The sequence below is a fragment of the Podarcis erhardii genome, assembly GCF_964252035.2.
Source record: "Podarcis erhardii genome assembly, chromosome: 1".
NCBI classification, from domain to species: domain Eukaryota; kingdom Metazoa; phylum Chordata; class Lepidosauria; order Squamata; family Lacertidae; genus Podarcis; species Podarcis erhardii.
The window spans coordinates 36036517-36049096 of record NC_138497.1 but is presented as its reverse complement, the minus strand read 5'-3'; the positions used below and the strand labels follow the sequence as shown (position 1 = coordinate 36049096).

General features: G+C 42.3%; 1 protein-coding gene across 1 annotated transcript in view; it reads left to right on the top strand.

Annotated features, from left to right (window-relative positions):
* Positions 1 to 3789: 3789 nt before the first annotated feature.
* Positions 3790 to 12580, top strand: part of AKAP6 (A-kinase anchoring protein 6) — a 239361-nt gene continuing 230570 nt past the window's right edge. Inside the window, exon 1 of the mRNA XM_081857580.1 lies at positions 3790 to 3900. The gene's annotated coding sequence lies outside the window, so the exon portion shown is untranslated. The remainder of the gene's footprint in view (positions 3901 to 12580) is intronic.

Here is a 12580-nt window from a genome sequence, read left to right as displayed (position 1 = left end):
ACCAGAATTTATCTAGGTTTGGACATAACTAGTAACTCCGGAGAAGTGGGGAAGGAAATGGGAAGCAAACCCAAGGCATGTGCTAAACCATAGTAACATTGATAGTGCATGTGCTAAACCATAGTTTAGTGTTGCATTCAAAGAAGGCCCTTGCCACTGTCCCACTGTTCAGGAAAGCTCATGGGGTGGTGATGTGGGGTAATGCCTTCACTGTAGTGACACCCTGCATATGGTACATATCACAATGTTATTGTTGGCATTAAGGCAATCATTAAACGTGCAGTTTCAACATGGTCTTTGGAAGAGGATTTGACAAGATTCACAATAATTTAACGGGCACTGCGCCCTATTCCGATCATTTTTTTAAAAAAAGTTGGCTTTAAATTGCTAGTTGAATTTTAATATTTGAATGCTTTTATGTTTATATTGTAGCCCAACCTGGCATCATAACTGACGAAGAGTGGTTTAGAAATTGAATGAACAAATAAACAATACTTAACCTGTTTTAGAATGCATCACCATGGTATATCTCCTGAGGGCAAATCTGCTACATTAGAAACAGGTGGTTCTACACTTTGATATTAGTTCATGGCAGAGTACAACAAAACTGTACTTGTTGATGGTTCTTACTACTATTGTTAGCTCTCATGAACTGGCAGGACTGTCGGGAGGGGAAAGAGGAGGAAGAGATCCCCAAGAGGGGTGTAGTAGCCAGGACTGGGACATACTGGGGCAAGGAAGGAGAGGTTGGTGTTGGAAGTACTCACAGGGTGATGGAGGATGACAAGGCGATGGGGGGTCAGTGTGGTGTAGTGGTTAAGAGTGATAGACTCGTAATCTGGGGAACCGGGTTCGTGTCTCCGCTCCTCCACATGCAGCTGCTGGGTGACCTTGGGCCAGTCACATTTCTTTGAAGTCTCTCAGCCTCACTCACCTCACAGAGTGTATGTTGTGGTGGAGGAAGGGAAAGGAGAATGTTAGCCGCTTTGAGACTCCCTAGGATAGTGATAAAGTGGGATATAAAATCCAAACTCTTCTTCAGTGCACAGGAACCGGAGGAGCAGGATCTATAAGCAGAGCCTCAGGGGCCCTGTCAGCACAAACATGGCAGGCTCTGAGGCATAGGGAGCAGTGGGCAGGGCACTCCAGGAGGCTGCGTCAGGCAAAGGCTCACAGCCCAGTTCACTAGTTGGCCAGGTGGGGCTTGCTAGCTCTGGGAGGGGTTATGTGATTCCTCAGCTGGCGTAGGCTTGCATCAGGTGAGGGTCACTTGTCTCATCAAGGCCGAATGCTGCAATCAGCAGGCAAAGTAGAAAAGGGCAGCAGGGCTGAGGAACTGGTATGGTCAACTGCCCATGTTGAAAGACCTCTATTTGGATGTTCCAAGATATCTGTGGGACTGTGCTTCACTTAGAATTTTGGACCCTGAACTTTGGATTTTGAACTTTTGAATTGGATACATGGATTGATCCTGGACTGGGGGCTTGGCATACTGACCTGCTGCCAGGTAGGCCAGGGATTCAGGACACTCTCGGCTGAACCTACCTCATGGGGTTGTTTTGAGCATTAAATGAGAATGATGTACCCCACCCTGAGCTCTGTGGAGGAAAGGTGGGATATAAATGAAAATACATAAATAATTTTCTTTTGTCCCTGACTTTTACGCAATATCTCATACATGCCACAATGTCCATAGTTCATTTAAAGAATCCTTCTGTGTAATTGAAAATTGCTCTTACGTAGTTTGAGTTCTTTGGCTATAACCTTTAAAGGAAGATATAGCCACAAACTAACCACACACACACACACACACACACACACACACACACAATCTGTAAGGAGTTTGGCTGCAACATTGCTTTTGGCCATAAAACAGCACCAGAGGTGTCCAGCCTGATTCTGTCAAGATCATATCTGTTCCCAACAGTTTCTCTTATACCTTGATAGTGCACTTAAATGTGTCCGGACTACTAAATGTATCCTAATCTTACATCTTAAAAAGGTAAAGGACCTCAGACAGTTAAGTCCAGTCACGAACGAATCTGGGGTCGCTGCACTCATCTCGCTTTACTGGCTGAGGGAGCTGACATTTGTCCTCAGACAGTTTTTCTGGGTCATGTGCCCAGCGAAACCAGAGCAGCGCACGGAAACGCCGTTTACCTTCCCGGCGGAACGGTACCTATTTATCTACTTGCACTTTGACGTGCTTTCGAACTGCTAGGTTGGCAGAAGCTGGGACTGAACAATGGGAGCTCACCCTGTCGCGGGGATTCAAACTGCCAACCTTCTGGTTGGCAAGCCCTAGGCTTTGTGGTTTAGACCACAGCGCCACCCCATTACTTCACAAGTAATGAAAATCCTAGAGAAGTTACTCTTTTAAGCTTATGCTGGAAACTTTGCATTTTAGTTGCAAATTGAGGACACACAGACACACACAAATTTAGTATGCAGGAGTACAAGCTCAAGGGTTGTAGACATTGGTGCATGAACTTATGTGGCATACTTCAGGCTCAGAGGCTCTCTAGACCTTTTGTTTTTCTCTTGGGCATATGCCTATGAAGCCTACAAAATCCAGAGCTTTTCTGTTGTGTTGAAAGGGGGTTTTCATGCATGGGAAAAGCAGTTTTGCCAAAACCTCTCTAATCTAAGTAGCGCTGGCAAAGAGCCAGAAATGTGTCATCTTTGTTTAAGTGTGAATTGTCACACTGCTCTATTTTAATTGTGCACAACACAGCCAGTATGAGTTGCATTCCCCTCTATGTTCAGATGGAAGATAGACTCCAGGTGCTGAAAGTAATGGGCCTCTCTTTCTCCCCCCCTCCTCGACCCCCCACCAATCACGAACCACAACAATTAAAAAGGAAGGTCTGTTTACTGTACTCCTGCTTGGCCTGTACCACTGTGGCCCAGAAGGCACACAGATTGCTTGCAGCCTCCCTTGAATCTTCATTTATGTGTCTGTCTGATATACAGATGAAAGGCAGGCTACTCAGCATGCAGATGATATTGCAGGTTAGCTTACAGCTGAGAAATGATGGGGCGTTTTTTTTTGTTTTCATCCCTTCACTGGCTAGAAAGTTCTCATCTTGTAGAGGGGAAAACAGCTTTCTTCCCCCCTCCCCCCGCCCCCATTTTTAAAAAAGCTTCGCAAAATAGCTGGCACAGGATAGCTGGCAAATGTATGTTGCAGTTTCCACACAAACACACCCCGCCAAGCAGACCCTGGCAAATAGAATTTCGAAGAAGCATCAGAGTATAGGAACAAATTTGTGTAGGACAGGATTTAAAAGACCTTGGTTCATGTTAAGGGCCCTCAACAATGTAAACAGTGTTTCACAAATTGGATTGCACAACTTATGCACAGTGTGATGTTTAGAAGATGATTTCCATAAGCCATGCTGAATTAATGTGTGGATTTTATGTTTTCCTCCGTTTTAAAAAAAAAGTGGTGGATTACAGTTTGTATAGATCAAAAATGCAATTAAAAACTTTTTTTAAAAAAATATGTGTGGAATATGTATGCATGTGCATAGTTTGCAATTGCACACAGAGAAATGCTCAGGCAATATTTTCCCTGAATAATAAATATATTGTTACGATACTTAGGTTAAAAAAAATAATACAATGACACTGCACTTTCCCAATACTCCCTTGCATTTCCTTTCCCTTTTTACTGTCTCTTTAAAAACCTTCTGTATTGTCTTGGGCTCCCCTGGAAATGCAGTAAGGATTCCTATCACATCTCGGTTGCCATGGCAACAGCAGCCTTTCCCATAATGAGCTGCATCATCTGAACTGATGTCACAGCATCATGCAGCAGGTCAAACAAGGCACCTCCTAGTATTGCATCCTACAGATTGTGCTGTAAACATCAAAAGAGGATGGTGTGAGCAGGAGATGGTGAGTGTTAAACATCCGCCTATTCTTATTTGTCTCTGCCGCTTGCCTTATCTGTACGAGGCTCTCCTATTTTTAGAGTGTCTGAGTTTTGCCTCCTGAGGATGGGTTTGGAGGAAAGATGCTGCATGTCTAAATATAATTTTTCAGGCAGAAAGGCTTAGACAAAGGCCTACAAGAGCCTCACAGAGCCCAAAATATTAGTAACTGACCTAGCTGCTTTCCGGAAGCAGACCACAATGTATGTAAATTGCACACCTTAATTTGTGGCGCACCTTTTCCAATAGGTTTCGTGTGAGGAAGCGATAGCTTATTCCTATGTTGTGGATTCAAAAATATTTAAAATGTTGACAGCCACTTGCCTGGAAATGAGAAGTGAGCATCTATATTCTTAATCTTCAGAAATCTTTGGGGGTTTTGCAGAATCATTATTTACCTCTGGTGGGCTTTGATAGGAGGAGAGGAGGTTAAAAAAAAAAAGCTAACCAGTGCTGAATAAGCACTTGGCACTGCGTTGACTTTAAATGGGATTTTCTGCTGCTATTTTTTAATGGCTTATAAACCATAAGGCATGAAAACTCCCCATCCGTGGAGGAGAATGGGGTAACCCCCATCTAAGAATGTTGTTGTGAAGCTGTAGAAGGGAATATTTAGTGACTCTTGGGTATACTCCTTAGAGGAAAGAAAGCAAGTCTTCCACTGCAATTGCAGTAAAGGAGTAGCCAGCAAAGCCAGGTTCCCATTTGGTCCTGCTAGTCTTACATAAATATAGTAAGTATACACTATGGTTGTATTAACTGGCTCTTAACCAAAGGTAAAACAAAATATTCTCTTAGAATGTCAGTTGTGTGTTTAACATCAGGGTGATTTTGAGCCCTTATTGATGGCATCTAAATGTTTTTGCTTCGTAATCATCCCCCTCCCTCCCTCCCTCTCTCTCCTGGGAGCCAAAACATGGGCTTCATTTAGCTTTCAGTAGGACCTGGGTGGGTGAGATAGAGCAATTCATTGTCTCCCAATGTTTAGATGAGTCATTGTTTTATCTATTGCTGTTAAAAGTAAAGAAAATACCAGACACGTGTTGGTTTAGCTGACCAATATGTCCACTAGGAATTAGGGAGTGGTCTCCATTTCTGCTTTGCTTATTATAGTTCTTATTTTTTAAAGAACAGACGTTGCTGGTAGTTTTGTTGTTTGATCAAACAGCCGAGAGTGCAAGAGGACACTAATACAAAGCATAAGCGAGAAAACGTAGGAAAGAGCTAATTGTTTTTCATAATCGTAATAAGCACAAAGGCCTCATCTGGCATTATCTGTAATGGATCTTTTTGATCTTAATTGGGTCGCCTGCACTGTAACCTCCGAGCATTTTCTGGCATGGTCTAAGTATACATCTGTCCTTTTAAACCAGGAAAACGACATCAGGGAGTGCTTTATTTACTGTGACAGTTTTAAAAGGGACATTGTACTGTCCTAAGAAAGGAAGTCTCTGGGGTCTACCGGGTGATGCAAAAAAGGCATGAGTTAGCAAGACAGGGAATGTCTGGCTACTGGCTGGATTATGTACCCCAGGCAAATAAGTTATTATTTGAGAATTGGCTCCTAGAGCAGATGCACCTGCTCGGAAGCAGCACCCTTGTTGTCTCGGTCCCACAGCACTCGACAGCAGTGGACGTGCATCTCTGGGACAGAGGAAAAACATGAAATGTGCAAGTAGCAGACATTGTCTAGGGAAAAGCAAGCCTGCATCATCTGGGTACATCCAGTTTTATGAAGCTTTTTGGTTAAAAGACTGAGAATAATTTCAGGCAAGATGGAAGGATTAACTAAGATGCCCAATGCATGCTACTTAGTACTGGAATTCTACTAAGCAAAGTAAGACTCAATGGGGATAGTCAGAAACATCCCCACAGAATCCCCGCAAGCTGCATTTCCCAGAAATATAAATTTGGTTCCTCTAGCAGAGAGAAAGTGCATCCATTGTGAAGTACCTTGTAGCCAAATGGACCGGGGTCATAGGTCAGTGGTAGGGCATGCACTTTGCATTCAGAAGATCCCAGATTGAATCTCTGGCATCGCTAGGCAAGGCAGGAAAAGGTTTCTGTAAACAAGGAGCACATAAGTCAGTGCAGAGAATACTGAACTAGTTAGACCTATGGTCTGATTCAGTATAAGGCAGCTTCCTGCATCTCTACTTGATAGACTGAAAGCAGAGTTGCATGTTTGCATGAAGGACCTTATTGCTACATAATGCCACTACACTTACAGACAGTTATTTGACTCAGTTCGCTAGAAACTTTATAGAAGACTGTGATAAAATGGCCAATCGTCTTCACTACACACTCACGTTCATTTTTCAAGCATTATCTTTCTCTTGGCACTACTTCCCATTGACAATACCCACTGCTAATAGATCGGTGATAAAATAACTTCAAGATATCATATCCAGTTTTGAGCCAAGTACTTTAATTTCTCTGTCTATTTTAAAACAAACATTTGTTTTTATTTAAACTGATTGCTGGCCACTTTCTGTAGAAAGTTTCTAGAAATAACATGATGCTGCCTGCTGCTGGGGTGGGGCATAATGACAGGGTCTGAACAATAACTGGCTCTTATTTGGAGCAATTAGCCTGGCATCCATCAAACAGTCTTACACAATGATCTCAAGTCTGATATCCTGTCCTTTCCGATTGTTTACTGGTCCTGAAGGTAGCACTTTTCTTCTTCATACTGCTGTATTTGATCTTAGGCAATTTCTTTTACACATGGAAATACTCAGGTGGTCAGTAGTAAAGCTTGAGGTGTTCTTAAAAAGTCATTGTTGGGGCCACAAGGACAGCATAAAATATTATAGAATGGGGTGCATTTGTGGTTATTCAACGTTTACTTTGCTAATAATGTTATCGGTAATTTTAATTAAAATAAATGTTATGATTCCTATGGCCAAATAAGAAGAATTCAGGTAAGCTCAAGATAAAAGATGTGCTAATTTCTAGAAATGGGAGCCTGTCTTTGTAGGTATTAAGTTAACATATGTTAGCAGAACCAAAAGGACTAATTATCACAATTAGTAGAATTAATCACAAGCTGAAAGTGTGGGTTTTTAATTGGAATTTCCTCTGAGATGGGAAAAGCTATTCTATCCTGATGGAACTATGTGATGCACATCTGTTGACTGAATATATAGAAGATTCTGTGTGTCTCCTCCACCCCCCAAAAAAAAGAATTATAAGAGAATTATCTTCTTTAAATATCATATCTCCTGTATTAAGATATAGCACTGTTTTATTTTAATCAATTATTTTAACCAATTAATTAAAAGGAAAGGTGAAAATTGCCTAAATGCTTTAATCTCTTCATCTGGCAACTATCAGCATGAAAGCAACACAGTGATGCTCTGAAATAAGAGGTCAATTTGCAGCTGCCTCTGTTAACTTAAAAAAAAAAAAACTTGTTTGCTAGGAATTTATTTCTTGGATTACTGGTCCAGAGAACTGTCATCTTCTCTAGACTGGGCATGTCCAGCTAGAAACTGATTTCTATTAAATGGAAATCTGCAAGCATATGACTCAACAGACCAAATGCATTTTGAACTGCCTGGGACATGACTATCCTGCCAGTTTTTTTGCAATTCCAGAGTGTTGGCAAAAAGCAGGTGTTTTATGTAAGCAGCCATATATTTTGATGGGTGTCATTTGGCTAGACAAGTTTTGTAGGCCTTCAGTAATGAAAATTATAATTACAAAAAAAAGATGCAAGGATATATAGCAGAACTGGAATTTTCTAGCTCATTCCACTAGCATTCTTTACATTAACATCTATTTACTGTTGCCCTTAAAGATACATTGTTCCTTAGGGATGTTCGATGCCTTTATCTTAGTTTAGCCATAACAGCAAAACATGCTGTATTCCTCTGTATCATCTGAGTCAGGTTTAAATAAATACAGTTACGAGAACTAGCAACAGTGAGGTTCACATGTTGCTCTACAACTTCCCTTTCCTTCATGTACATGGAGGAAATTATAAACTTCTGCTTTTAGTTTGTGGTAAACTATGGTTTATTGTTTTCAAAGTTTGGTTTGCTCCAAACTAAAGGTGGAACCTGCCATCCTGTAGATGTTGTTTGATGTCATCAACCCCAGCCAGCATGCAGAGCTCAGGGCTAGATGGGCATGTTGATGTCAGGGGTGGGAACACAGCAAACAATCCTGCACTCTCTTCCAAGCATTGAGAGGGCATCTGAACTGGGCAGTCAGCTCATGGTGAAGTGTGTCTTTCATAGGATCTCCTGGCTTGCATCGTATGATCTTGGTATGACCCCAAACTACTTTCAATCTGCTGAAAGTTGTGGAGAGCCTCACACCCCCACACCTGCATTGATTCATGGCCTATGCTGACTTGTGTTTGGATCCAAACTGCTAATTTAAGGCCTGCTTCAGTTCATTACAGTGGTACCTCTGGTTACGAACTTAATTCGTTCCAGTGGTCTGTTCTTAACCTGAAACTGTTCTTAACCTGAGGTGCCACTTTAGTTAATGGGGCCTCCCGCTGCCACCGGCGCGCAATTTCTGTTGTCATCCTGAGGTAAAGTTCTTAACCTGAGGTACTACTTCCGGGTTAGCAGAGTCTGTAACCCGAAGTGTTTGTAACCCGAGGTACCACTGTATATGGGACTATAATCTGCCAGATGAGATTAATATACTTATTTAAAACATTTTGCAGTCCCATTTATGGACAGGATGCTCCTGACAGAAGAGGCAGATAATTCTCCCCCTCCCCCTGCACCTCTCCTGCTGCTTCAGAGGGTCAATCTCCAAAACAGATTTGGATGAAAGTTACCGTTTTACTTCCTCCAGCAGCAGCATCACAGGAGCAGAATTCTAGTCAGAAGATGGCCTTGCCAACAACAGCAAACTCAGCACCCCAACAATCAATAAAATCAAAACAAAAGCAAATAAGCAATAAAAGTGAGAATGCATGAAAAGGAGATTGGAGCCACTCATGCTACATGCCTGTAAGCCCTCGTAACTCCCCTATCAGTTTTGCTCCCAGGGCTTGCAGGCTTCCATCATGTGGAAACCACTTCCAGTGGCTGGAAGTCAACCTGCATTCTAGCTTCCAGTCCCTGTGACTTCCAACCAAATGACGTTTTCACCTGTTCCCTGTTTTCACCTCCAAACTTCCCTGAATAATTAGTTTAAAGACTTTTGAAGCTTGCTTGCAGATCTCCTCCAAAGGTCTTCTGAAATGCTGTGATTTCAGCAGGGGGTATCTTCTTCATCTTGGTTCTTTAAAGAAACAATATGGCGATTCCAAAATCATAGCATACCCTCCAACATTTCTATGATGAAAATAGAGACGTCCTGTTCCATAATGATAATTTTACTATTTATACCCCACACATCTTACTGGGTTGCCCCAGGCACTCTGGGCAGCTTCCAACATACATGAAAATATAATAAAACATTAAACATTTTTTAAAAACTTCCCTATACAGGATTGCTTGGGGGTTGGATAACTCCATACCCTCCAAAATTTATCCAATGAAAACAGGGACATTTTAAGGAAAAGTGGGACATTTCGGGATCAAATCAGAAATTGTGACGGCTATTCTAAATTGGGGACGTCCTGGGAAAATAGGGATACTTAGAGGGTCTGTCATAGTTATAGGGCCACGCCCACACAACCTCTGAGCAGTGCGTAGTTCTGGTGTTTAGTTTTCTCTGGATGGCAGGTGATCCTTTGTAATATTTGTGTTATTTACAAATTTACAAGTATAGTGGTACCTCAGGTTACATACGCTTCAGGTTATAGAATTTCTGCTAACCCAGAAATAGTGCTTCAGGTTAAGAACTTTGCTTCAGGATGAGAACAGAAATCGTGCTCCGCCTGCACGGCGGCAGCAGGAGGCCCCATTATCTAAAGTGGTGCTTCAGGTTAAGAACAGTTTCAGGTTAAGAACGGACCTCCAGAACGAATTAAGTACTTAACCCGAGGTACCGGTGGCAGGAGGCCTCTTTAGGAAAAGTTTAAGAACGGTTTTGGTTTAAGAATGGACTTCCAGAATGGATAAAGTTCGTAAACCGAGGTACCACTCTAGACCATAATGGGAGCAAGCAGGCACTCCTTCACCAGGCAGCAGATCATCTAAGAATTTATGCATTCCTCCTAAGGTTACAGCCCCAGTGCCAGCTGATTCCAGCTCTTTCTCTTTCAAATGTTGTCACCTACTGTGTTTTCCTCTGTTCTCATTCATACATGTGCATGTGCACACACAGACATGCATACACACATTAGCAGCAGATGTGGCTTAGTCTGGCTAATCAGCTTCTGGGAGAGAATCCCAAAGTACCTTGTTCCTCTTTCATGTAATGATGAAATACTTCTCTTTCCTGGACAGTTTCAGTCTTAGCAAGGCTGACTCAGCCCTTTATCATTCAAGGGTCCAAGAAAGAGCTTGTAAGTTAGAGCAAGCTACCCAGCAGACGATGTCTGGATCTTGTCTCTTAGACAAGACGTTACAAACACTGTCTGTTTTGCATAGATATGGTATGTTTTCCAAATGAATATTTTATCCTATCTCTTTTCAGACAAAACTCTTCCTCTTTCTCCCTCCCTCCCTTTCCTATTTTCCCAATTGTGATCTGCTTTAATTCTAAATACAGGACTGGGGGAGAGAAGAAAACAGCAATATAGTAATTACACTAAACATGTTTAATAAAAGTAAAATGTACACGCCCCACATCTTGCTAATATCACATTGTGTTTCTCCATCATGGCTATCACAGTGATTTTTCATATAGTATTGCAGTGTTTTCTCTTGCTTTCAGAAAACTGAAAATTAAAGTTTTGGAATCCTTGTAGACCCAGGGGTTCCAAACCTGGCACCCAGGGGTGCCATGATGCCTGTGGAGGGTTTTCCTGATTTCCCTGGACAGGTGCCTAAGATGCTGAGCTTCCTTCCTTCCTTCCTTCCTTCCTTCCTTCCTTCCTTCCTTCCAAAAGCAAGTCTATAGCTCTACCGCACAGAAAGTTATTACTCAAAATGTGTAAGCATTTCTTCAACATGAGAGTGGGTGCGGTGTGCCCTCCTTGTAAATTCCCCACAGCAGGATATTCGGAAACATACATGTTGTTACACACACTGAACTTTTGAGGATAAATGGGGCTTTCCCCCCCAGCCAGAACTCACCGGAACTGAGTTCTGGCATCTCTCAGGTGGGCGCCATTGCCATTACAGTGGTACCTCAAGTTACAGACGCTTCAGGTTACAGACGCTTCAGGTTACAGACTCCACTAACCCAGAAATAGTACCTCAGGTTAAGAACTTTGCTTCAGGATGAGAACAGAAATTGCGTAGTGGCAGCAGGAGGCCCCATTAGCTAAAGTGGTGCCTCAGGTTAAGAACAGTTTCAGGTTAAGAACAGACTCCAGAACGAATTAAGTTCTTAACCCGAGGTACTACTATATAAGAGAACAAGGGAGCTGTTCATGGTGAGTTACAACACCTCTTTTTCTAGAAAAATAGCACTGAGGATAGAGATATTTAAAAACCCAGACAACACAATCATTCCTCCACACCCACATTTGCACACTTTTAGGAAAATTGAGAATTTATATTGTTCATTTTGACCCTTGTCCCAATGTTTGGCTCAAATTAGGAACACAGAAAGCTGCCTTATACAAAGTCAGACTCTGGGTCTATCCAGCTTAATGCTGTCTGCACTGACAGAAACAGGCTCGGCAGGGTTTCAGACAGGTGTCTTTCCCATTCTTGCCTGGAGATGCCAAGGATTGAATCTGGGGCTTTCTGCACACAGAGCAAATGCTCCTCCACTGAGCTACAGTCCTTTCCCGTAAAGATATCCATGACATTTTGCCTCAGAAGAAACACTAGGTAGCTAAGCAGTTGAGGTCGGGTCATATAGCTTAGCTTGCTGAAGAAAAGGTGGAGCAAACCTGCTGCCCTGATCATGCATATCTGGTATCTGACTGGTGCACCTAGTAGTTTCCTCCTTTGGCAGATGCTAGGCTGTAGTTGAGACATTTAAAACATGCAGAAACAGATGCATTTGTCTCAGCTATGTGGTCAATCCACTAGAAATGACTCAAACTCTCTGTCTTTGGTAGCCGAAAGCACTGGGCTGGGCTCCAAAGAATGCAGCGCAGCTGGAACAGCAGCATTAGTGCAGAGCCTGTGTGGAAGTTGCTCCTTTGACTTGCAGCATTTTTCTTTTTCTTTCTTTCTTTTTAAATGTATTTTTCTTTTGATCCGTCTGCAGTTGCAATGGTTTCATTTCAAGCTCTTGCTTCAAAAGGCCTCCACCCATTCTACTTGGCCAGTGTTCAAAAGAACCAAAGGCTATATTTTTCTTGGCGAACCGTGGAATTCTTCACCCATGGAACCATGGTCCTCATTTTAGAAACAGCTGCTGAGTAGATTTCTCACCTCCCACGAGCTTAGTGGGAGTTCACATGCTTTAAAAAGATGGATTCTGTAGTATCCAGTTCCAACTAATGACAGTGTTAACATTTGCCTGAAGGAGCATTTAGCCCAGACTTCCTGTAACCTGATTCTTGACTCCTTACCTGGAAGTGATTCATGCTAATTTCTTAGATTTATTCTCCATCCATAGTAGCTTGTCTTACACTGCAAATCAAGAATCTCACAATCTGAACATCT